The sequence below is a fragment of the Tursiops truncatus genome, chromosome 5, assembly GCF_011762595.2.
Source record: "Tursiops truncatus isolate mTurTru1 chromosome 5, mTurTru1.mat.Y, whole genome shotgun sequence".
Taxonomy (NCBI): Eukaryota; Metazoa; Chordata; class Mammalia; order Artiodactyla; family Delphinidae; genus Tursiops; species Tursiops truncatus.
Genome location: NC_047038.1, coordinates 44,426,077 through 44,449,416, shown reverse-complemented (window position 1 = coordinate 44,449,416; position 23,340 = coordinate 44,426,077). Strand labels below are relative to the sequence as shown.

The following is a 23,340-nucleotide window of genomic DNA, read 5'->3' as shown; positions in this document are numbered from 1 at the left end:
AACAGAATCCAACAACACATTAAAAGGATCATACAACATGATCATGTGGGGTTTACCCCAGGAATGCAAGGATTCTTCAATATACACTAATCAATCATTATGATACACCATATTAACAAACTGAAGGAGAAAAACCATATGATCATCTCAATAGATGCAGAAAAAGCTTTTGATAAAATTCAACACCCGTTTATGATAAAAACCCTCCAGAAAGTAGGCATAGAGGGAACTTACCTCAACCTAATAAAGGCCATATATGACAAACCCACAGCCAATATTGTTCTCAATGGTGAAAAACTGAAACCATTTCCACTAAGATCAGGAACAAGACAAGTTTGCCCACTCTCACCACTATTATTCAACATAGTTTTGGAAGTTTTAGCTACAGCAATCAAAGAAGAAAAAGAAATAAAGGCAATCCAAGTTGGAAAAGAAGAAGTAAAGCTGTCACTGTTTGCAGATGACATGATACTATATATAGAGAATCCTAAAGATGCTAAAGAAAACTACTACAGCTAATCAATGAATTTGGTAGCAGGATACAAAATTAATGAAACCTAGGGGCAGGACCGGAATAAAGATGCAGACGTAGAGAGTGGACTTGAGGACATGCAGAGGGGGAAGGGTAAGCTGGGACGAAGTGAGAGAGTAGCATGGACATATATACACTACCAAATGTAAAATAGATAGCTAGTGGGAAGCAGCCACGTAGCACAGGGAGATCAGCTTGGTGCTTTGTGACCACCTAGAGGGGTGGGATAGGGAGGGTGGGAGGGAGACGCAAGAGGGAAGGGATATGGGGATACATGTATATGTATAGCTGATTCACTTTGTTATAAAGCAGTAACTAACACACCATTGTAAAGCAGTTATACTCCAATAAAGATATTAAAAAAAATACCACTATAAAAAACAAACCAAAAATACCCCAGTTTGAAGGATAAATTATGTGGTCATTCTTGGGATGGGCATGATCAGTCCCACTGGAAATCCACAAGCTGAGAACAAGAGATGAGGGACTCTAAGGGAGATTAAAGATGGCTGCTGGGTAGGCAAAACCAACTGTGAATACCCACGTTCCAGAGTAGGACTTAGGTTTTCTGACTACACCTTTGATGCTCCAGAAGCAAGTTTCATTTTCCATTCTCCTCTACTCTTTCAGGTTATAACATACATTCCCCTTGGCCCTTTTTTTGCCAGCTCCTTAGGGCAGCTCCAAAGAGCACAGCTTCCTTTAGTGCCCTGACAGCAGCCAAGAGGTTTCCTCTTTAAACATTTCTAAAAACTGCAACAATCATGTCTCAGTTCATTGCAAAACAAATTCATAATGCTTAAATCACTGTTCTTAGCAACGTGAGTAAAAATGGAGCAGCGGCAGCAGCTTTCAAAAAAAGCCTCAGGAAAATGAGAAGACTCTCAAGTACTTACTGTATTGTTTAAGTAGTATATGTCACCTGCTTCTCCCATTCTCACCCTGTAGGGGTTCCCCACTTGCATAGTAAGTTGTAGCTGCCAAAGCAGAGCAGTCACTCCATTAATTATAAAGTAAGGAAAAAAGTGGATATTGATCTTAAGCAGTTCCATTCTACATATTCAGTATTAATTGAAAGTTACTCCTCTGATGCCACTTAAAAGAAATCTGAGGCACTCTAGAAAATAATGTTTAAAATATTCATTCACGGTTAAGTGAACTCAGAGTTGAGCTTCTATAAGCAAGATATTTAAAAATCTAAACTGGATTTTATGTGAGTGACAGTTGATTTCTGAGGTCCCTTCAGATCTCACGGTTCAACAACTTACCTGCTTATGTGCATGCCTGGGGGTGGACATAGTATATCTCTGCCAGTGCAAGGGTAACGCATTTTGCCCCTTACCCAGAAACTCTCCTTGTGAAAGCAACTTCTGTTCATTCACTTACTGATTTATTCAGTCACTCTTTCTGAGCACCAGGATCTTGGTGAGACAGCAATTGAGGTATATAACATTATGCCAATCTGGGTATAATACACCAATCTAGGTATAGACATATACCAATCTGGATATAATATTTTGGCTAATGCTTATGTTATGCTGACTACATGTAATGTATTATTCTGAATGCTTTATACGTATTAACTTATTTAACCTTTAATACAGCTTATGAGGGAAATACGATTGTCAATACCTCCGCTTTTCAGAAGAGGAAACTGAGCTATGAAGATAACCTGCCCAGGGTCACATATCTGGTAAGTAGTACAGCCAAGATTTTGACCTAGGAATCCTAGTTTTAGAGTCTCTGCTCTTAATGGCTACTCTATACCATAGCTATGCAGGTTATATTTTCTATCTGCAATAATATCCAAGATGTTCTTTGATGACTTTAAAACGGTTTGTTGAGAATTTCCATCCCCACGGTCTGGAACAAGAACTGAATACAGCCAGTGTAAGGATAATTTTATGTAATGACTATGACGCAGTGGACTTTTGAGAAATACTTATTTTCAATTCCTTTTTCAAAGAATTGGTGAATACCTTTATGCAGAAATGGCTGTCTGTGTAGGTCAGTCAGTTCTGGATCATGTTTTTTTTTTTTACATCTTTATTGGAGTATAATTGCTTTACAGTGGTGTGTTAGTTTCTGCTTTATAACAAAGTGAATCAGTTATACATATACATATGTTCCTATATCTCTTCCCTCTTGTGTCTCCCTCCCTCCCACCCTCCCTATCCCACCCCTCTAGGCGGTCACAAAGCACTGAGCTGATCTCCCTCTGCTATGCGGCTCATGTTATTTTAATTTTTTTAATGGAATGCATGTAGATTTAGGAGTAAGAAAGACCTAGTTTGCTATCCAAGCTCCACCACTGGTTTGCTTACTAGTAAAATGAGTATATCTATGTCAACTTTGCTGGGTTGTTTTGGGAGTTAAAAGAGACTGGCGTTTCTTGACTCCGGGGACATTCTATAATTTATTTTTTGCTGTAATTCAGTGCCTCACTTAGTGTCTGTTATATCACAGGTATAATAAATATTGATATAATAAATATAATATATATATTATATTATATAAATATAATATATATTATAATATAATATAAATAATATAATCAATATCAATTGAGTGATGAAACAAAAGCTATTGGACATTTACTAACTTGGAGGCAATGAGGCCGCACTCGAAAGACTTCATTTCACTTTAAATTTTGAACAATATTTTTGCTAAGTATAGAATTCTAGATCGATACTTTTTTCTTTTACTACTTTAGAGATGTTGCCCCAATGTCTTCTCACTTGCATTGTTTCCAGTGAGAAGTATGCTCTAGTTATTGTCTTTGTTCTTTTGTATGTAATATGTCTCTTTTCCCCTTTGGCTGCTTTTAAGATTTTAAAGTCCTCGTCTATTAAGTCTACCATCTGTGTCATTTCTGGGTCTGTCTCTGTCGATTAATTTTCTTCCTCATTGTGGGTTATACATTTCTGCTTCTTTGCATGCCTAGTAATTTTTTAAAATAAATATTTATTTTTTTAGAGCAGCTTAGGCTTACAATAAAATTGGGAGAAAGGAACAGAGATTTCTCATATAACCTTGCCTCCCACAAGTGCATAGCCTCCCCATAATCAACATCACTCAATAGAACGGTGCATTTTTTCACCAAGGATAAACCTACATTGAAAATTATCATCACCCAAAGTCCATAGTTTACCTAAGGGTTCACTCTTGGTGTTCATTCTATAGCATTGGACAAATATATAATGGCATGTATCTACCATTATAATATCACACAGAGTATTTTCACTGCTCTGAAAATCCTCCGTGCTCTGCCTGTTCATCTCTCTCCCTTCCCTACCTCTCACCCCCAGCAACCACTGATCTTTTACTGTTTTGCCTTATCCAGAATGTGACATAGTTGGAACCATACAGTGTGTAGCCCTATAAGATTGGCTTTTTTCACTTAATAATATGCATTTAAGATTCCTTAATGGCTTGATATCTCATTACTTTTTAATGCTTAATAGTATTGCATTGCATTGTCTGGATGTACCACAGTTCATTTATTCATTCACCTATTGAAGGACATCTTGGTTGCTTCCAAGGCTTGGTGATTATGATTAAAGCTGCCATAAACATCCATGTGCAGGGTTTTGTGTAGACATAAGTTAACTCCTTTGGGTAAATACCAAGGAGGGTGATTCCTTGATCATACCATGAGAGTATGTTTAGTTGTGTGAAAGACTACCAAACTGTCTTCCAAAGTGGCTGTACCACGCTGCATTCTCAGCAGCAGTGAATGAGTTCCTGCTGCTCCACATCCTCCCCATCATTTGGTGTTGTCAGTGTTTCAGATTTTGGCCATCCTAATAGGTTTGTAGTGGTATCTCATTGTTGCTTTAATTTACATTTCCTTGATGACATGATATGGAGCGTCGTCTCATATGCTTATTTGACATCTGTGTGTCTTCTTTGATGAGGTGGCTGTTGAAATCTTTGGCCCATTTTATAGTTGTTTTTTTTTTATTGTTAAGAGTTCTTTGTATATTTTGGATAACAGTCCTTTATCAGATGTGTCTTTTGCAAATATTTTCTCCCACTCTGTGGCTTTTCTTCTAATTTTCTTGGTAATGTCTTTCACAGAGCAGAAGTTTTTAATTTTAATAAAGTCTAGCTATCAATTATTTCTTTCATGGATTGTGTCTTTGATGTATCTCAAAAGGTATCATCATACCCAAGGTCGTCTAGGTTGCATTTAGATCTGTGATCCATTCATGCCTGGTAATTTTTGATTGCATGCCAGACATTGTTAATTTTACCTTTTTAGATGCTAATAGTAACATCTGTAGTCCTGTAAACGTTCTTGAGCTTTGTTACGAGATGCAGTTATGTGGAAACAGTTTGATCTTTTCAAAGATTATATGTAAACCTTGTCAGGTAGGACTAGAGGAGATGTTAGGTCTTACTACTGAGGCAGTATCTTTCTAACCACTCTAGCTGATGCTCCATGATGGGCAAGACTGTGGAAACAAACTATTCTTGGCTCTTTCTGAGTCCTGGTAATGATCCCTGTGCTCCTTTAGAGCATTTATCCTCCCAGCTTCAGGTTTCCTCAAAAGTATCAATAATCAGTTGAAGATTTCATGAAGAGCTTGCATAGATCTTCAGAGCTCTCTCTCTGTCTCTATCTCTCTTTGCCTCTGTCTGTCTTTCTGTCTCTCTTCTTCCTCTCTCTCTCCTCCCTCTCTCTCTCTTTGTGTATGTGAAGTTCTCTACTTTCTGGTACTCTGTCCTGCAAGATCTAGCTTTCTTGGCCTCCCTGGACTGCCAGATTTATCAACTCAAATCAGAGATACTGCCAGGCTTCTCCTATCTTTCCCCTTCCTACACTGCAGCCTGGAAATTCTCTCCAAGGGGTAAGCTGGGGCACTTAAAGGGCTTGTTTATCCTTTTCCATGGATTACTGTTCTGTGCTGCCTGATGTCCAAGAAAACTGTAATTTCATATCTGTTGTCCATTTGTTTTAGTTCAGGGCTTTGGAGTTAGATAAGCCTGGGCTTGATCCCTGGTCATAGTGCTTATTATCAGTATAACAGTGGATTATTTATAATTATCCTCATTGACCATGTTTCCTCACCTGCAAAATGGGAATGATAACACCTCCTTTGGAGAGTTATTGAGGGGATTAATGAGATAATAATGTATGTAAAACACAAAAAATAGCTCATATGAATTAAGCAGTTATGTGTTAGGCTTTTTATAGGTATCAAACAATTTAATCCTATAACAATGTCATGACATAGATACTATCATTTTACAGAGAAGGAAACAGGGAGTTTGTATAATCAGAGCCAACTTTCAAACCTAGGCCATCTCGCTCCAGAGCCTGTGTTCTCAAACACCACCCTCTACTGCCACTGTAGTCATATAGCAATTACTTAAGAAATGATAACTGTTATTATCATTCAGGGCCTGGAGTATCCAATCTTTATTTGGAATTACAGCATGTTAAGAAACCCTAACTGGTGTAGTGATGAATAAAAATGTATAAAAAGAAATATTACTTACATAAAGCTTGGAAATTGAGATATTTCAAAATAAGAAATCCACTGGGGGATACTTCCTCTCCATTTATGCTGTCCCAATCTTAGTATGGGTCTGGGCTATGATAAGCTCATGTGGTTATTTAAATTAAAATTAAATTCAGTTCCTCAATGGAAATAGTTACATCTAAAGAGCTCAGTAGCCCCATGTGTCTACCGGTCATCACATTACAAGGCATTTCCATTATCACAGAAAGTTCTCTCGGACAGCACTAGTCTAGGTTTTTATAGTTTCTCACTCATACTGCCATCTCCTAAGTGATGTCCAGGTTCTTAGTATGCCTTCCTAGTTCATTCAGTAACTATTTATTGGGCATCTCCTATGTGTGAGATATTGGGGGATGCAATGATGAACAGAATCAGACATGGGCCACCTCCCAATTCTTACAGGCTTCCTCCAGCCTCGACAATCTCCTACAGGTCATCTTCTATTGGCTTCCCAAGGCATCTGTTTTAGAATATAAGTCTGAGTGTGTCTCTCTTCTCCTTGGAACATTCTAGAAGAACCTCTTTCCCCACAAAATAACCTCATTGCTCCTTAGCATGGAGCAAGGTCCTCTAAGATCTGGCTTCTGCCTTCTCCAGCCCTCAGCCTTCACTAGTCGAGGGGTTCATGGATTACCTGCTGCCAGGGGCCCTCCTGGGTGCTGTGACTCCTGGCACCAGCGTTTCAGACTATGCTAAGCTCTGTGGGTGCAAAGCCAAATAAGACCAGTCCCTGCCTTCTAAAGAGTCCACTGAGCCACAAAATATAACATATAATGTGACACACAAGGTAATGGAAGGAACATAAAGCAGGGGAGTTGAGAGATGTTGTTTAGATAGGGGCAGTGGCTCATGGGAGACTTCTGTCTAAACACAGTGTTTGTCACATAGTAGACTTTCCATAGATAGTTGTGGAAAAAATAAGTGCACGACAATAATAGCCAACAGGTATTGAGCACACATCATGTGTCCAGCCTTGTAAGTGGCTTTACATGCATTTTATCACCTGTTCTGCATAACCATTTGTGAGTTATGTATACTGATACCATTTTACAGGTGAGGAGACTGAGGCTTAAGTCCTTTGCCCGCAGTCACCCTAGCTAGTAGGTGCTGGAGCAGCATATCAATCTAGGATGGTCTGACTTTAAAGTTTGGCCTTCTCATCACCGTGCCAAACTCTTGCCCATTATGAATGCAGTAGGGTTTCGTAGAATGAGTAGGAGTGTCTCATCTGGACAGCCAGGGTGATGGGCATTGAAGGTGGAGGGAAAAGCAAAGATAGTCTAAAGGTGAGGCTCAGAGAGGTTAACTAATTTGCTCAAGGTCACACAGTGGGGATTGAGAGTTTGAACATATTTCAGAGAACTCATTAAATGTCAAGGCTGGAGATGATGAAATGAAAAATGGAAGAAGTTTTTCTTTTTTTAAACCCCTTTTACTCTCCCACTTGCTATGTAAAAATGAAGGGACTATTGATTGGTCAGGCCGAATGTGCAGTTAGTAATAAGATTCCCTCTGAAAATCCTTTAAAGTCTCCATAATTAATTTTATTTGGGAGGTGAGACAAACCATGCACGTGAAAAGAGTTAAAATTATTAACAGGCTTGCACGGGGTCCATTGCCTGAGGCCGCCTGGCTCAGCTCTGCTGTGGCTTCTGCCCCTGTTCTTGCCCTGCTGGGTAGAGCCAAGAGCAGGGGGTATGGAGGGGAGGGCAGAAGCCCTTCAAGTCAGGCTCAGAACCCTCTACGCCATTCTCCTATGTTGCTTCTCTGAGTATATCCAGTGGAAACACATGTGATCGCAGGAAATCTAGCTACCGAGAAGCCTCTTATTGCACGACAGGATAACCTGGTTTAGAAATGATGCATTAAATTCAAGAAAAGGCAAAACTAATCTATGCTGATAATGTATCTGGGTGGGTGGGGTGTTGGCTGGGAAAAGGACATGGGGAATTTTCTGGGGAGATTGAAATGTCTGCTTTGATCCTGATGGCCTCCTAGTACAGCTAAAGTTTGTGCATTTTATTGTATGTGAATTATACCTTTAAAAGGAAAGAAATGAACTGTGTTTTATAACCTGTCTTGTTTTCTTCCAGTATAGAAAGGTAAATAGTAATAATAATAAATAATGGCTAGCTCTGAATGCATACTTTATGCTGGGCATTGTTCCAAGAGTTTGTTAATTTAAAAATTATTAAGACTTTATTTTATAAGAGCAGTTTTAGGTTCACAGCAAAATTGAAGTGAAGGTATAGAGATTTCACATATACTCCCTGCTCCCCTCCCCTCCAATGCTCCCCCATTATCAACGTCCCCCACCAAAGTGGTACTTTTGTTACAATTGATAAACCTACAATGACACACCATAATCATCCAAAGTCCATAGTTTACAGTGGGGTTCATTCTTGGTGTTGTACATTCTATGGGTTTGGGCAAATGTATAATGACATGTACCCATCATTATGGTATCCGCTTTTTGGGTTTTTTTAAATTTTTTTTTACTGCCCTAAGAACTTCTGTTCTCTGCCTATTCATTCCCCCTCTTCCAATTCCAAGCATTTAAAACTCTGTCTAATCCTCAAAACAGTTCTGTGTGGTGAGTTTATTATTAAACCCATTTTACTGATATCAAGTCACAGAGAGGTTAAATAATAATCTTGCTTAAGGTCATACAGTGACAGAACCAGGGCAGGGACCCTCCCCTGCTGTTGACCGTTATGCTTCCTGTGACCCTGCTAACCCAGGATTGTGTGCCTCGTTGACTTACTATCCCAGGGGACAATTAGCAACACCGTGTCCTCCAACACCAGGTAGTAAAGCTGGGGCTGGCTGGGGAGAGGGTGATGTTCAGGGTGGAGACGAGAACTCCACCCCCGGGAGAGTTGATCTGGGTGATGGAGAGGTGAGGATTATGTGCTCTATCCCCCAAACAGCACACAGTTGGCAGGACCTCCAGCAGAGGGACTGCATGGATGCCAGGGTACCGGACATCTGCAAGCAGCCTGGACCCAGTCAGGGCAAAGGTCCCAAACTTGAGTCTAGTGCTGAGAGACTAAGTGCTATGGGCCGTAGAGCTGTCACCTCCTGTCACACCATGCTGGCCTGAATATTGAGCATCTCAGGGGCCTCCACGAGGAGCTGAGGACCTGAGGCACCTCCCCGGGGTTTCCTGCTAAAGCCCTAGGACCCTCATTTGTCCAAGTGAGGGTAAGCCTGCCACCCAAAGGCTGGGATTAGGATTCCCATCAATGCTGAGATATAAAATAAGAAACATATTTTATCTGAGTGCCCCAGAAAAAATCATACAGGTTACATGGTTTTGCAAAGCTTTTTTTTTTTTTTTTTTGCGGTACACGGGCCTCTCACTGCTGCGGCCTCTCCCATTGTGGAGCACAGGCTCCGCACGCGCAGGCTCAGCGGCCATGGCTCACGGGCCTAGCCGCTCCGCGGCATGTGGGATTTTCCTGGACTGGGGCACGAACCCGTGTCCCCTGCATTGGCAGGCGGACTCTCAACGACTGCACCACCAGGGAAGCCCTGCAAAGCATTTTAACAAATGCCATCATTTAATCTTAACAGCAACCCTGCAAGAGAAGGATTATCATTCTCATTTGACAGATGTGGAGAGAACAAAAGCTTAAAGAGGTGGACACTGGCTGAGGCAACGTTGAAATCCAGGAGCCTAACTGCAAATCCATTGCTTGCTTTCTGATACCACGGTGTCGAGGGCATCCTTTGAGGAGACAAAAGAATTGCCCAAAAGTGTCCTATGGGAAATCATCTCGCTACAGTGCTAAATCTAAGGGAGGCTGTCGCAAAGCTCTTATAATAGAAAGGCTCAGGAACCAAGTTAAGATGCTTGAATCACATGGTTTAGTGTAGGAATTTAAAACACACAGTGCAAAGCAAGAGGAACAGGGTGGGTATTTGATGCGTTTAGTACAGGTAGCAAGTAGGGGAGAAGGACCACATTGCCCAGCAGAGCCCCCATGTCCCATCTCTGCCTGCTTCCTCAGCCTTCCCTGCTGATGGAATGGTTACAAGGAGCAAAGTTGAGGCTGAAGAGGAAGCTTGACAAATGAAAGGGGCCTGGGACCAACACAGTGTATTTGTTCTATCGGAGGGATGCAGGAGCAATTACGCCTGGTTCAAAGTTGCAGCTCACCAGTTACCCTGATAAGCAGCTATGGCTTTCATTTGGCAGACGATTCTTGGGGCCCGAATGGGAGTCACCAATGGGTGGCTGATTTCAGACACCATAAATGTTGAGTGCCTCGTGTATATTGAATATATTATGAGTATTTGAAACCTCAGGTGCCTCATGTATATTTAGTGAGTCACAAATATTTGATGCCTCTTGGTCTTTCATCCCTTTCTATGTTCAGCACACACATGCTCTCCTTACTTTATCTATGCTAATATCTCCCTATGTAACTTATTTATATATACTTAACGCATCTAATGAATTCTGCTTGTGTCTCACAAACTATTAGCTTGGCCAAGAAGTTTGTTCGGATGTTTTCCCGTAACAGGTTACGGAAGAACCCGCAAGAACCTTTTGGCCAGCCCAATATTTGCTTCTATGCTTAGTTTCGTTTATTTCCCTTGTTTGTGTTTCTGATTTTACGTAGCAGAATTGAATATCTTAAATAATACAGCAAACACATTACAAATGTGTAGGGGAGTGGGTGCAAGAATCTTTGTGGGGACTGGAAAGTAGGAGCCTTTTGGACTAATGGATACTCAGAGGCAGTCAGATGCAAGGAATGTCTGTGAGTTTTGGAGTTAGACCTGGACTTGAGCCCAGCTCCATCACTGCTTGGGGCACGTTGTTAACCTTGCTGACCCTGTTTCCTCATGTGAAAAGGGTATAAGTACACCTACCTCCCAGTGTTGTTTGAAGATTTAATAAGATAATATGTTAAGCATTAGCACAAGCCTTGCAAATGCTCTATAACTGTAGTTTTAGACTCTGATAAAGGATTCACCTCTTTCCTGTGCCTTTTAAAAGAATTGAGAGATAATTGACATTTAACATTAGTTTCAGGTGTACAACATAATGATTCAATATTTGTGTATATTGAGAAATGATCACCACAATAAATCTAGTTAACATTTGTCATCATATGTAGTTACAATTATTTTTCTTGTGCTGAGAACTTTTTTTGTTTGTTTGTTTGTTTGTGGTATGCAGGCCTCTCACTGTTGTGGCCTCTCCCATTGCGGAGCACAGGCTCCGAACGCGCAGGCTCAGAGGCCATGGCTCATGTGGGATCTTCCCGGACTGGGGCACGAACCCGTGTCCCCTGCATCGGCAGGCAGACTCTCAACCACTGCACCACCAGGGAAGCCCTGTGCTGAGAACTTTTAAGATTTACTCTAAACTTTCAAATGTGCAATACGGTAGTTTTGTTTTTTTTTTTTTTTTTACATCTTTATTGGGGTATAATTGCTTTACAATGGTGTGTTAGTTTCTGCTTTATAACAAAGTGAATCAGTTATACATATACACATATCTCCATATCTCTTCCCTCTTGCGTCTCCCTCCCTCCCACCCTCCCTATCCCAGCCCTCTAGGCGGTCACAAAGCACGGAGCTGATCTCCCTGTGCTATGTGGCTGCTTCCCACTAGCTATTTTATATTTGGTAGTGTATATATGCATGACTTAGTTATTTTATAACTGGAAGTTTGTATCATTAACCCCCTTCACCCATTTTGCCTACCCCCTATCCGCAAGCTCTGGCAACCACCAATATCTTCTCTGTATCTATGAGTTTGCTGGTTTTAATTTTTTTAGCTTCCACATATAAGTGGGATCATATGGTATTTGTCTTTCTCTGTCTGACTTACCTCACTTAGCATAATGCCTTCAAGGTCTACCTATGTTGTTGCAAATGGCAAGATTTCCTTTTTTCCTATTTTTTCTAATATTCCACTATCTATCTATCTACCACATTTTCTTTATCCATTGATCCACTGATGGACACTTAGGTTGCTTCCATGTCTTGGCTATTGTATATAATTCTGCAGTGAACATGGGCGTGCATATATCTTTTCCAGTTAGTGTTTTCATTTCCTTCAGATAAATATCCAGAAGTGGAATTGCTGTAATCATATGGTAGTTCTATTTTTAATTTTTGGAGAAACCTCCATACTGTTTTTCATAGTGGATGCACCAATTTACACTTCCACCGACAGGGCAAAAGGGTTTCCTTTTCTCCATATCTTTACCAACGCTCATATTTCTTTTTGCTAATGCCCATTCTAGAAGGTGTGAGGTGATATCTCATTGTGGTTTTGATTTGCATTTCCCTGGTGATAAGTGATGTTGAGCACATTTTCATGTACCTGCTGGCAATTTGGATATCTTCTTTGAACAAATAACTATTCAGATCCTCTGCCCAGTTTTAAAAAGAATTGTTTGTTTTTTTTGCTGTTGAATTGTGTGAGTTTTTAAAAATATGTATATTTGGGATATTAATCCCTTATCGGATATGTGATTTGCAAATCTTTTCTCCCATTCAGTAGGTTGCCTTTTCATTTTGTTGATGGTTTTCTTTGCTGTGCAGAAGCTTCCTATGTCTTATTAACCCCACTTCTAACTCTCCTGAAGAGCAAGGTTTTAGTTACCCAAGGTTACTTTTCCAACCAGAGACTATGACAGAGAGGTATTTATATTTGTTGAACCCAGAGCAGCCATTCTAGGTGCTGTGTGCCTACTGTGTTGCTATGGTCCCAGTGGGGAGGGATGCACTGGTGTTGTGTGGACACAAGTTGCATAGTCAAGAGCAGGCGAGCTCTGAGTTGAAATTTGTAGGCTGAGCAGGCATTGGCTGATTAAAATTGGGAGGTAGGAGGTAGGATGTCCTCCTTTAGGCAGATGGAGTGGCAGTGGTAAGGACTGAAGTCAAGCCTAACGCATGGTAAAAACCTGCAGGTGCCTCCCGCGAGGGGCATAATTGACAAGTGACTTCTTGCCTCACATGGGCCAGTCCTGAACTATGGAAGGTCCAAAGATGGAGGTAGAGTTGAAAAAATTATATGTGCCTTTATTCAAGTCTAAGGAGTAGGAACTGCAGTGAAATTAGGAAAATGGATGAAGAGGAGGAGTGAGAAGTGTTCGTGATTATGGAGATTTCATTTTTTTAAATGTGTGAGATGGTTCTAGCCTCCAATGAATACTACCCAATGTAATGGGTCTAATTTTATGTCAGGAGGGTGGTAGGAATAGAGGATCTGAGATGTCTCTTCCAGGATTCTTAGTTAACATGCATGAGGCTGAAAAGACAAGGTACCTATTCAAACCTGGCAATGGTGGAATTAAAAGGCAGCTTCATTTTTTCTCCCCCAAGGGAAAGTAGAAAGATGGAAGACTTAGCATCACTCAAGTTCATTCTGATTTCTTCCTGTTGGAACGTATCTCCTGTTCAGTTGCAATAGAAAGTGGCCTTGAGCGATGGAGTGGAGGTTAGTTTAATGTTTATGTTAATGTAAATAGAACTTTAAAAAATTCTTCCAGGAAGCAGCACTCAGACAAACTCTCTGACAGGTCTGAGATTTTATTGTATTAAGTGTTTCTTCCTGGGAAAGACGCAAGTGACTCTGGTCACCTCTTACTCTAACACAAGCTTTCTTCAGGAAGGGACACACAAAACTTCATTAGGGAAAGCAGAAGGCCCATTACGAATCACTTTAAAATAGCTTTTATTTGGTTGGCCATTTGTTAATTTAATAAAGATTGCATACGCCCAGTGGCTGATACTCAGAAATCTGAGATGTCAGTTCCTGAAGGGCTCACTGGAGTAGCTTAAAAGAAAGCTAAAGATGCATATTCCAAGTTTTAGAGAGGGAGGTGTGTCTGGCTCATGTTCAGAAGGAAAAGGCCATGAGGACCAAGAGAACAGTGTACCAAAGACACTGTCGGGGGTTGGAGTCCTGACTTTGACATCTTCAGGTTATGTGACCTCTCTGGGTGACTGTACCTCTCTTGAGTCTTAGCTACCTTATCTGTAAAATGGATATAATAATATCTTCCTTCTAGAACGGTGAGCATTGAATGATGAGGCATATAAAATGCTTAGCTTTATGTTTGCAACACTAAGTCTTTGCCTTCAAGTGACTTGGCACCAAAAGAGGAAAGTGAGGGTGTTCTGGGACCCAGTGCACAGGATGGAGAGCCTTGCTAAGGTGGATGACTGTGGCCAGATGCCTGCAGCCATGAGCACTGTTCCTGATGCAGGAGTGGGTGGAGGGCCTTGCTGAAGAGGCATGGGCAGAGTGGGAGGGGCCACACCTGGCTAAGGCTCTTCTGCCTTACGAGGAGCAATTTTAGGCAAGAAAGAAAGTCCAGTCAGGCATGTTGGTGAAACTCAGCACCTAAGAGGTCAAGGAAAAAGTTCAAGTGCTCTTTGGTGGCAGGGAGAGAGATGGAGCCAAGAGTTGACCAGGAGACTGTGCTCAGCTGCAGCATCTCCAGGACAGCTAGAGCTTCAGAGATGTTGACCAGAGGCCATGGTAACCCTTGATGTAGTCGATGTAGTGTTCAGTTTCAGAGTCATGATGGCGGGGGGGGGGGGGGGGTGTGCCTCTAGGAGTGAGGTCGGGGGTTCAGGCAATGTGTGATCCCCATGGCCAGGTGCATATGGCCAGGGGAGAAGATAGTTTTAGGGGAAGGAAGGTTAGGACCCTCTGATGGAAGCTAACTCCTGCTTAAAATGAGTGAAATTACAAGTGAGCTGCTGAGTCAGTCAGAAAATGCAAGAGATGGTAAAATTTATACTCTAGAAACTATAGATAATAAAACAATCTAAGAAATGCTTTCAAATGAGTACATTTATAAACTTCAACGAGATAAAGGAAGGGATAGAAACCGGTAGGAAAGAACAGGGCATCATGGCAAGAGAACAGGTGAACCTGAGGAAGAACCAAATAGAGATTAAAGAAACAAATATGCAGTCATTGAAACGACAAAAAGGATTCATTAAAAGGTAGACGAAAATATTCGAAGGGATAAGTAATGAAGTGGAAGATAGAGCTAAGTAAATGAGCAAAATGAAGCACAGATATAAAAGAGAAATTATTAGAAAAGTAAGATAGATCAAAATGATTAAAAATATATTTAATCAGAGTGTCGGAAAATTAGACTGGAGATACCGGAGAAGAGGTCCCTCCTCACGGTAAAATGATGGAGAATTTTTCAGTTTCAGAGAAACCTGTAAGGTATTAATGGAATCCTTAGAGTTTTAAAAAATATAAATGAAGCAAATTAATTTATAGCCGTATCTTAGAAAACCAGAACACGAAAGAGAAAGAAAAATATTAAATTTTGTAAAAGAAAGAGAAATTTATTAAAAATGCATGCTTATAGAAAATTTGAAATATAAAATATAAAGTAAAGAAGAGCATCCTGCGTAATTCAGTTACAGTCAACTACTGTATTTTGGGTGTACTTCTTTCAAGACTTTTTTTTCCCTGTGAATATCTCTTTTTAGGAAAGTTTAACTCTTCAAGTACATATGATTTTATGTCCTGCTTTTTCATTTAACCTATCACGAATTACCCAATATTATTTTTTAAAACAATTTTTAACATCCAGAAGTCTCAAGCCTACAGAAATGTTGTCGCAAGTACAGGAAAAAGAGCCTCCCGTCCCCCGCGCCCTTGAGTGACAGTTGCCACTGATGCTCTATCACCTCCAAGTACCTTAGTGTTTATTTCCTACAAATAAGGACATCTTCTCATATAACTGCACTACAGTGATGAAAGGTAGACAGTTAATATTAACGTATTGCACTTAATCCTCAGACCCCACTTGAGTTTTGTGGATGCAAATGGATCCAGCTAGTTCAGAATCACACATTGCATTTAGTTGTCGGTCTGGAACAGTTCTTCCGTCTTTTCTGGACTTGATGACCTCCACACTTTTAAAGATTAAAGGTCACTTATTTTACATGATGCCCCTCAGTTTGGCTTTTGCTATTTCCTTATGGCTAGATTCGGGTTATAATTTTTTGGCAGGAATATCACAAAAGTGATGCTATGTTGTCATTGCACCCTAGCAAGTGGCATAGAATTTCAGTTTGCTCCAGAATTGATGATACTCACCTTGACCACTTGATTAGTGTGCTGTTCAGGCTTCTTCATGGTAACGTTACTCCTTTTCCTTTTGTAATTAATAAGCATTTGATGGGGAGGTATTTTCAAACTATGTAAATATCCCATTCCTCACCAAACTTTCCTCTCTCAGTCTCTAATTCTCCTTATCTACTTATATCAGAGGGACTCATGGTTTCTTGTTTTATTTAGTGGGTATAATCTACAACTATCTTTTTTTTAATGCTAAAATTTCACAGATTTAACCAGTGGCATCCCTTCAAACTGGCTCCTGTGTCCTTCGACATGTTCACATCATTGTTGGAGCATTTCCTGATTCATATTGTACTTTTCTTCCTCCAGTCCTGGAATCAACCACTTCTTCAAGCACCTCTGATGCCTCTTACTAAAAAAAATGACATTTAGAAACCTAGATCTGGACACTAAGTGTTCTCATTGTTTTTAGGATATTGCTGTTTCTGGGCATTCTCAGTGGACAAAGCAAGATGACATATGTATACATACATACACGTACTTTCTCATATATTCACATTTACATCTATATCTATCTATCTATCTATGTATCTGTCTGTTGGAAACCATGCATTCACACCAATGCCTTCAGTTCCAAACCAACAATACAAAGTTCATTCTTATTTTCTCCCTTACTGCCACAGAAGGAACTTACACATATTAAAAGGGAGAAAACAAGAATGAACTTTGTATTGTTGGGATAATAATATATTATCCCTAATATATTTACTTATTCAATCTGTTACCCAGTACGTAACCAATCTCCATTGCAGTAGCTGCCCCTTCCCTGTGCAAATGCCTTCCTTGCCCCACAAGAGCTCACACTCCTGCCTAGGCTGCTGCCTCTACTCTCTCCAGCCCCATGTGGAAGTCCTCCTCGCCCAGCCTGGGCTCAGACACCCTGTGATGTGCTGCCCTCGCCTATGGACTGTCTCTTTCCCAGATTATGATTATTTTTATTACTGTAACTTTTTTCATTATGATAAAATATACGTAACTTAAAACTTAGCATTTTAACCATTTTAAAGTATATAATTCAGTGGCATTAAGTACATTTGCATTGAAGTGCAGACATTACAACGATCCAGCTCCAGGACTGGAGCTATCCATCATCCCAAACTGAAACTGTACCCATTAAGCAATAACTCCCCAGTCCCCGGTAACCACCATTCTACTTTCTGTCTCTATCCGTTTGACTATTCTAGATACCTCATATAAGTGGAATCAGACAATATTTCTCCTTTTGTGTCTGGATCATTTCATTTAGCATATTTGCAAGGTTCATCCATGTTGTAGCATGTATCAGACTTTATTAACTTTTAAGGAATAGTACTCTAATATATATATGTGTATATATACATATACATCTGTCTCTATACATATACACATATATAAGTATCTCTCTATATATATATTATGTATATTACACATATATGTATATAATTTTGTTTATCCATTCATCTATTGATGGATGTTTGGATTGCTTCCTTTTTTGGCTATTGTGAATAATGCTGCTGTGATCATTGGTGTACAAATATCTTTTTGAGTCCTTAGTTTCAATTCTCTTGGGTTTATACCAAGAGGTGAAATTGCTGGATGATATCATATTTCTATTTTAAATTTTTTGAGGATGCTGTGGATGCACTGTTTTAAATTCCCACCAGCAATGCACAAGAATTCCAGTTTCTCCACATCCTAGCCAATACTTGTTATTTTCTGTGAGATTATTTATCTGTCTTTTGATAATAGTCATTGTAATGGGTAAAGTGATATCTAATTTTTGTTTTAATTTGCATTTCCCCAGTGATTAGTGGTGTTGAGCATCTTTTCACATGATTATTGGACATTTGTGTTTCGTCTTTTGGAAAAATGTCTACTCAGGTTCTTTGCCCATTTCCTTAATGGGTTTTTTGTTGTTCTTGCTGAATTGTAGGAGCTCCCTATGTATTCTGGATATTAATCCCTTAGCAGGTTTATTTATTATTTATTTTCTTTTCCCTCCCTTCCATTCAATAATTATTTATTGATTAATGCTAATATAAAAGAAATGGTACTGGATATTACAGAACCCTGAGACACATCCATAAGAATCAAAGGAATAATATAAAGTGGAAGTAAATTATAAAATGTGCCCAATAATTTAAAAAAATCAATTATGTTATTTCAACCTTTGCCATTTGATCTTCCCTCACCCATTTTCTTCTCCATTTTCTTTCTTTTTTTTTTTAACATCTTTATTGGAGTATAATTGCTTTACAATGGTGTGTTAGTTTCTACTTTATAACAAAGTGAATCAGTTATACATATACGTATGTCCCCATATCTCTTCCCTCTTGTGTCTCCCTCCCTCCCACCCTCCCTATCCCACCCGTCTAGGTGGTCACAAAGCACCAAGCTGATCTCCCTGTGCTATGCGGCTGCTTCCCACTAGCTATCTATTTTACATTTGGTAGTGTATGTATGTCCATGCAACTCTCTCACTTTGTCCCAGCTTACCCTTCCCCCTCCCTGTATCCTCAAGTCTGTTCTCTAGTAGGTCTGCGTCTTTATTCCCATCTTGCCTCTAGGTTCTTCATGACCTTTTTTTTTTTTAGATTCCATATATATGTGTTAGCATACGGTATTTGTTTTTCTCTTTCTGACTTACTTCACTCTGTATGACAGACTCTAGGTCCATCCACCTCACTCCAAATAACTCAATTTCATTTCTTTTCATGGCTGAGTAATATTCCATCGTATATATGCGCCACATCTACTTTACACATTCATCTGTTGATGGACACTTAGGTTGCTTCCAAGTCCTGGCAATTGTAAATAGAGCTGCAATGAACATTGTGGTACATGACTCTTTTTTTTTGCGTTATGCAGGCCCCCACCGTTGTGGTCTTTCCTGCTGCGGAGCACAGGCTCTGGATGTGCAGGCTCAGTGGCCATGGCTCACGGGCCCAGCTGCTCCGCGGCATGTGAGATCCTCCTGGACCGGGGCACTAACCCATGTCCCCTGCATCGGCAGGCGGACTCTCAACCACTGCGCCACCAGGGAAGCCCCATGACTCTTTTTTGAATTATGGTTTTCTCAAGGTATATGCCCAGTAGTGGGATTGCTGGGTTGTATGGTAATTCTATTTTTAGTTTTTAAGGAACCTCCATACTTTTCTCCATAGTGGCTGTATCAATTAACATTCCCACCAACAGTGCAAGAGGGTTCCCTTTTCTCCACACCCTCTCCAGCATTTATTGTTTATAGATTTTTTGATGATGGCCATTATGACCCATGTGAGGTGATATCTCATTGTAGTTTTGATTTGCATTTCTCTAATGATTAATGATGTTGAGCATTCTTTCATGTGTTTGTTGGCAATCTGTATATCTTCTTTGTAGAAATGTCTATTTAGGTCTCCTGCCCATTTTTGGATTAGGTTGTTTGCTTTTTGATATTGAGCTGCATGAGCTGCTTGTAAGTTTTGGAGATTAACCCTTTGTCTGTTGCTTCATTTGCAAATATTTTCTCCCATTCTGAGGGTTGTCTTTTCATCTTGTTTATGGTTTCCTTTGCTGTGCAAAAGCTTTTAAGTTTCATTAGGTCCCATTTTGTTTACTTTTGTTTTTATTTCCATTTCTCTAGGAGGTGGGTCAAAAAGGATCTTGACAAAAAGGATTTATGTCATAGAGTATTCTGCCTATGTTTTAGAGTTTTATAGTGTCTGGCCTTACATTTAGGTCTTTAATCCATTTTGAGTTTATTTTGGTGTATGGTGTTAGGGGGTGTTCTAATTTCATTCTTTTACATGTAGCTATCCAGTTTTCCCAGCACCACTTATTGAAGAGGCTTTTTTTCACTGTATATTCTTGCCTCCTTTATCAAAGATAAGGTGACTATATCTGTATGGGTTTATCTCTGGCCTTTCTATCCTGTTCCATTGATCTATGTTTCTGTTTTTGTGCCAGTACCATACTATCTTGATTACTGTAGCTTTGTAGTATAGTCGAAGTCAGGGAGCCTGATTCCTCTAGCTCCGTTTTTCTTTCTCAAGATTGCTTTGGCTATTCGGGGTCTTTTGTGTTTCCATACAAATTGTGAAAATTTTTTTTCTAATTCTGTGAAAAATGCCAGTGGTAGTTTGATAGAGATTGCATTGGATCTGTAGATTGCTTTGGGTAGTAGAGTCATTTTCACAATGTTGATTCTTCCAATCCAAGAACATGGTATATCTCTCCATCTGTTTGTATCATCTTTAATTTCTTTCATCAGTGTCTTATAATTTTCTACATACAGGTCTTTTGTCTCCTTAGGTAGGTTTATTCCTAGATATTTTATTCTTTTTGTTGCAATGGTAAATGGGAGTGTTTTCTTGATTTCACTTTCATATTTTTCATCATTAGTGTATAAGAATGCAAGAGATTTCTGTGCATTAATTTTGTATCCTGCTACTCTACCAAATTCGTTGATTAGCTCTAGTAGTTTTCTGGTATCATCTTTAGGATTCTTTATGTATAGTATCATGTCATCTGCAAACAGTGACAGCTTTACTTCTTTTTTTCTGACTTGGATTCCTTTTCTTTCTTTTTCTTCTCTGATTGCTGTGGCTAAAACTTCCAAAACTATGTTGAATAAGAGTGGTGAGAGTGGGCAACCTTGTCTTGTTCCTGATCTTAGTGGAAAAAATTTCAGTTTTTCACCATTGAGGACCATGTTGGCTGTGGGTTTGTCATATATGGCCTTTATTATGTTGAGGAAAGTTCCCTCTATGCCTACCCTTATCAGCTTTATAATTTGCAAATATTTTCTCCCATTCCATGGATTGCCTGTTCACTCTGTTGATAGTGACATTTGGTACACAGAAGTTTTAAATTTTGCCAAAGTCCTATTTTACTTTTGTTGCCTATGCTTTTGGTGTCATATCCGAGAAATCATTGCCAAAGCCAATGTCATGAATATCTTGACCTATGTTTTCTTCTAAGAGTTTTATAGTTTTATCTCTTACATTTAGATCTTTGACCCATTTTTTGAGTCAATGTTTGTATATAATGTAAGGTATCCTATATTATTTTAAATGCCTTATAAACATAATTTAAAAAAGGAACCAGAGTTATCTTAAAAATTGCTTTTTTTGGGCCTTCAGAATCCTTATTTATTTTTGCTTTTATAATTTTATCACATAAAACCTCGAGCATTTCCTAAATTTTGGTACTCCCTGATGTCTGAGCGGCAGGTGGGAGACAGTGTGTCTCAGTTGAAGGCAGCAGAAGGAGCAGAGAACAGGAAGGTCAATGGAGGCTAGAGGCGTGGAGGGAGGAGGTATTGTGGGTTGGCTGCATGCCTCTAAATCTCTTTCGGCATCAATTGGTAAGAACCATGTCCCCTCCCATCCCCCAGCTCCCTCCTTTAGTCACTGCCTGCCCCTGATTTACAGGTGGCCTACAGAATTTTATTCTCCCATGAGAAGGATTTTATTCCCTCATGATTATTTTGTGGCCATAGTGAAAGTCGTTGGTCCTCAGGGTGGTACCAGTGGTTTCGTTGGAGCCCAGAGGGCCAAGGCCACTTAAAAATAGCCATCCCTAGAGATGTTGAGTAGGGCGAACAGCACGGCCAGAGAGGAAATGGCATCCATTATTTAACCCACGATCTAGGGTAATGATATTTTCCTAAGACATCTCCCAATTAGAGTGCTTAAGGAAGTTCAATTGTAACTGCTTGCCATTCTCGATTGATTTGAAAAATGAAAAACTATTGCTTATTGCAGACTTCCTCTATAAATGGAGGTCAGTGGAGAAAATCATAGACTATTGGACAAATAGAGATGAAAGGACCTTGGAGATACCATCTAGGGCAGTGTTTTTCAAAGTTTTTAGCCACTGGATATTTTTCCCCAAGTGCAATCAATCATATGATCAATCCCAGTAAATGAATAAAAATGAAAAAATGCCATCTGCTCAAACTTCTCTCCCCCTTCTGCTGAAAAGCCCATCTAGTCCAACACCCTCAAACTGAGGCTCAGAGAAAGGAGCTGATGGGTTCAGAGTCACCCAGCTTGTGATTGGTAGGGTGGCTTGGGACCAGAGCCCATGTTTCCCAATTCTTAGGTCAGGGCTCCTTAAACCAGGCAAGATGTGGCATGCTCTTCTGAGGTCTTCTGTTCTTCTAGAGTTCAGATGAAAAGAGAAGGAGAAAGAAGCAGCAGATTAATCTGGTACCTTGAGGATATCCTCCCAAGTCAGCAGGGAGTATGACTTAGCTAAGGCCACATAGCTGGCCCTGGTGAGAAGGCCTCCTAGCAGGGGTTGTCTGAGGGTGCCTCGGGGTCAAAAATAAGGCATCTCCAAGGACTGGGAAAGAGATACCCTAGGAAAACAGTGCAAACTGGTCTGAACTGGAGACATGTACAAACAGATGGAACATTCCTTTCACTAGAGTCTCCACTAGAATTCCTTTTGCAAAAAGCAGGGGGATTCACAGCCTCCCTTTTGTGGGGTGTGAGAGTGAGTTGGGTGGTACGGAGCCCTTGTTCTCCCAGCTGGAAGAAGTAAGCCTCCAGCAAGGACTTCCACTCTTTTGAATGTTGTTGTTGGGATGTGGTGGGAGAAGAAGGCTGTGCGATGGGAGGGAGAGGTGAGAGGGAAAGGTTTCTGAGCCTCTGTGATGATTGAGAAACTTTAGGCAAAGGGAAGTAGAGCCCTGTGGGCTAAATTTTATAGGGAGATTTGGAGGATGATTAGAGCTGGAGAAGAGAGCTTTTAGCAGTCACTGTCAGAGAGAGAATGTTCCTGGAGTAGAGTAGAGTCAACTGCTGGATGAAGGAGAGAGACAGCATGAGGAGAGAGACTGACCAAAAGAGCTCTACTCAAAGGATATTTAAAATATTTTGCTGTGTATGGAGAACGCACTGGCCACCTTTGTCATTTCCTCAAGTGTCTGAGTAAAGATTTGAATTGGTTTAGAATTTTTTTTTGATTGCTGGACTCTTGATTCTTTGAAATGCAGAAATTGCAACATGCATGGCCTTGACTGTGTTTGGGATACTTATGCATAGTGATATGGTGGAGATAGGAAGGGATCTTGGGCAGAGGACCTTGGCTATACTTGACTATACTCAGATTTAAGGAATTAGCACATTTCATGAAGCAATGGGTTAACTTGAAGTAGCGATGATCAG

General features: G+C 40.1%; 1 long non-coding RNA gene across 2 annotated transcripts in view; it reads left to right on the top strand.

Moving 5' to 3' along the window:
• The window catches only part of LOC117312390 (uncharacterized), a 67,781-nt gene that overhangs the window by 22,631 nt on the left and 21,810 nt on the right, over window positions 1-23,340 (top strand). For both annotated transcript variants that reach the window (XR_012331947.1, XR_012331946.1), the window contains exon 2: window positions 2,137-2,225. This is a non-coding gene — a long non-coding RNA (uncharacterized lncRNA). The remainder of the gene's footprint in view (window positions 1-2,136; window positions 2,226-23,340) is intronic.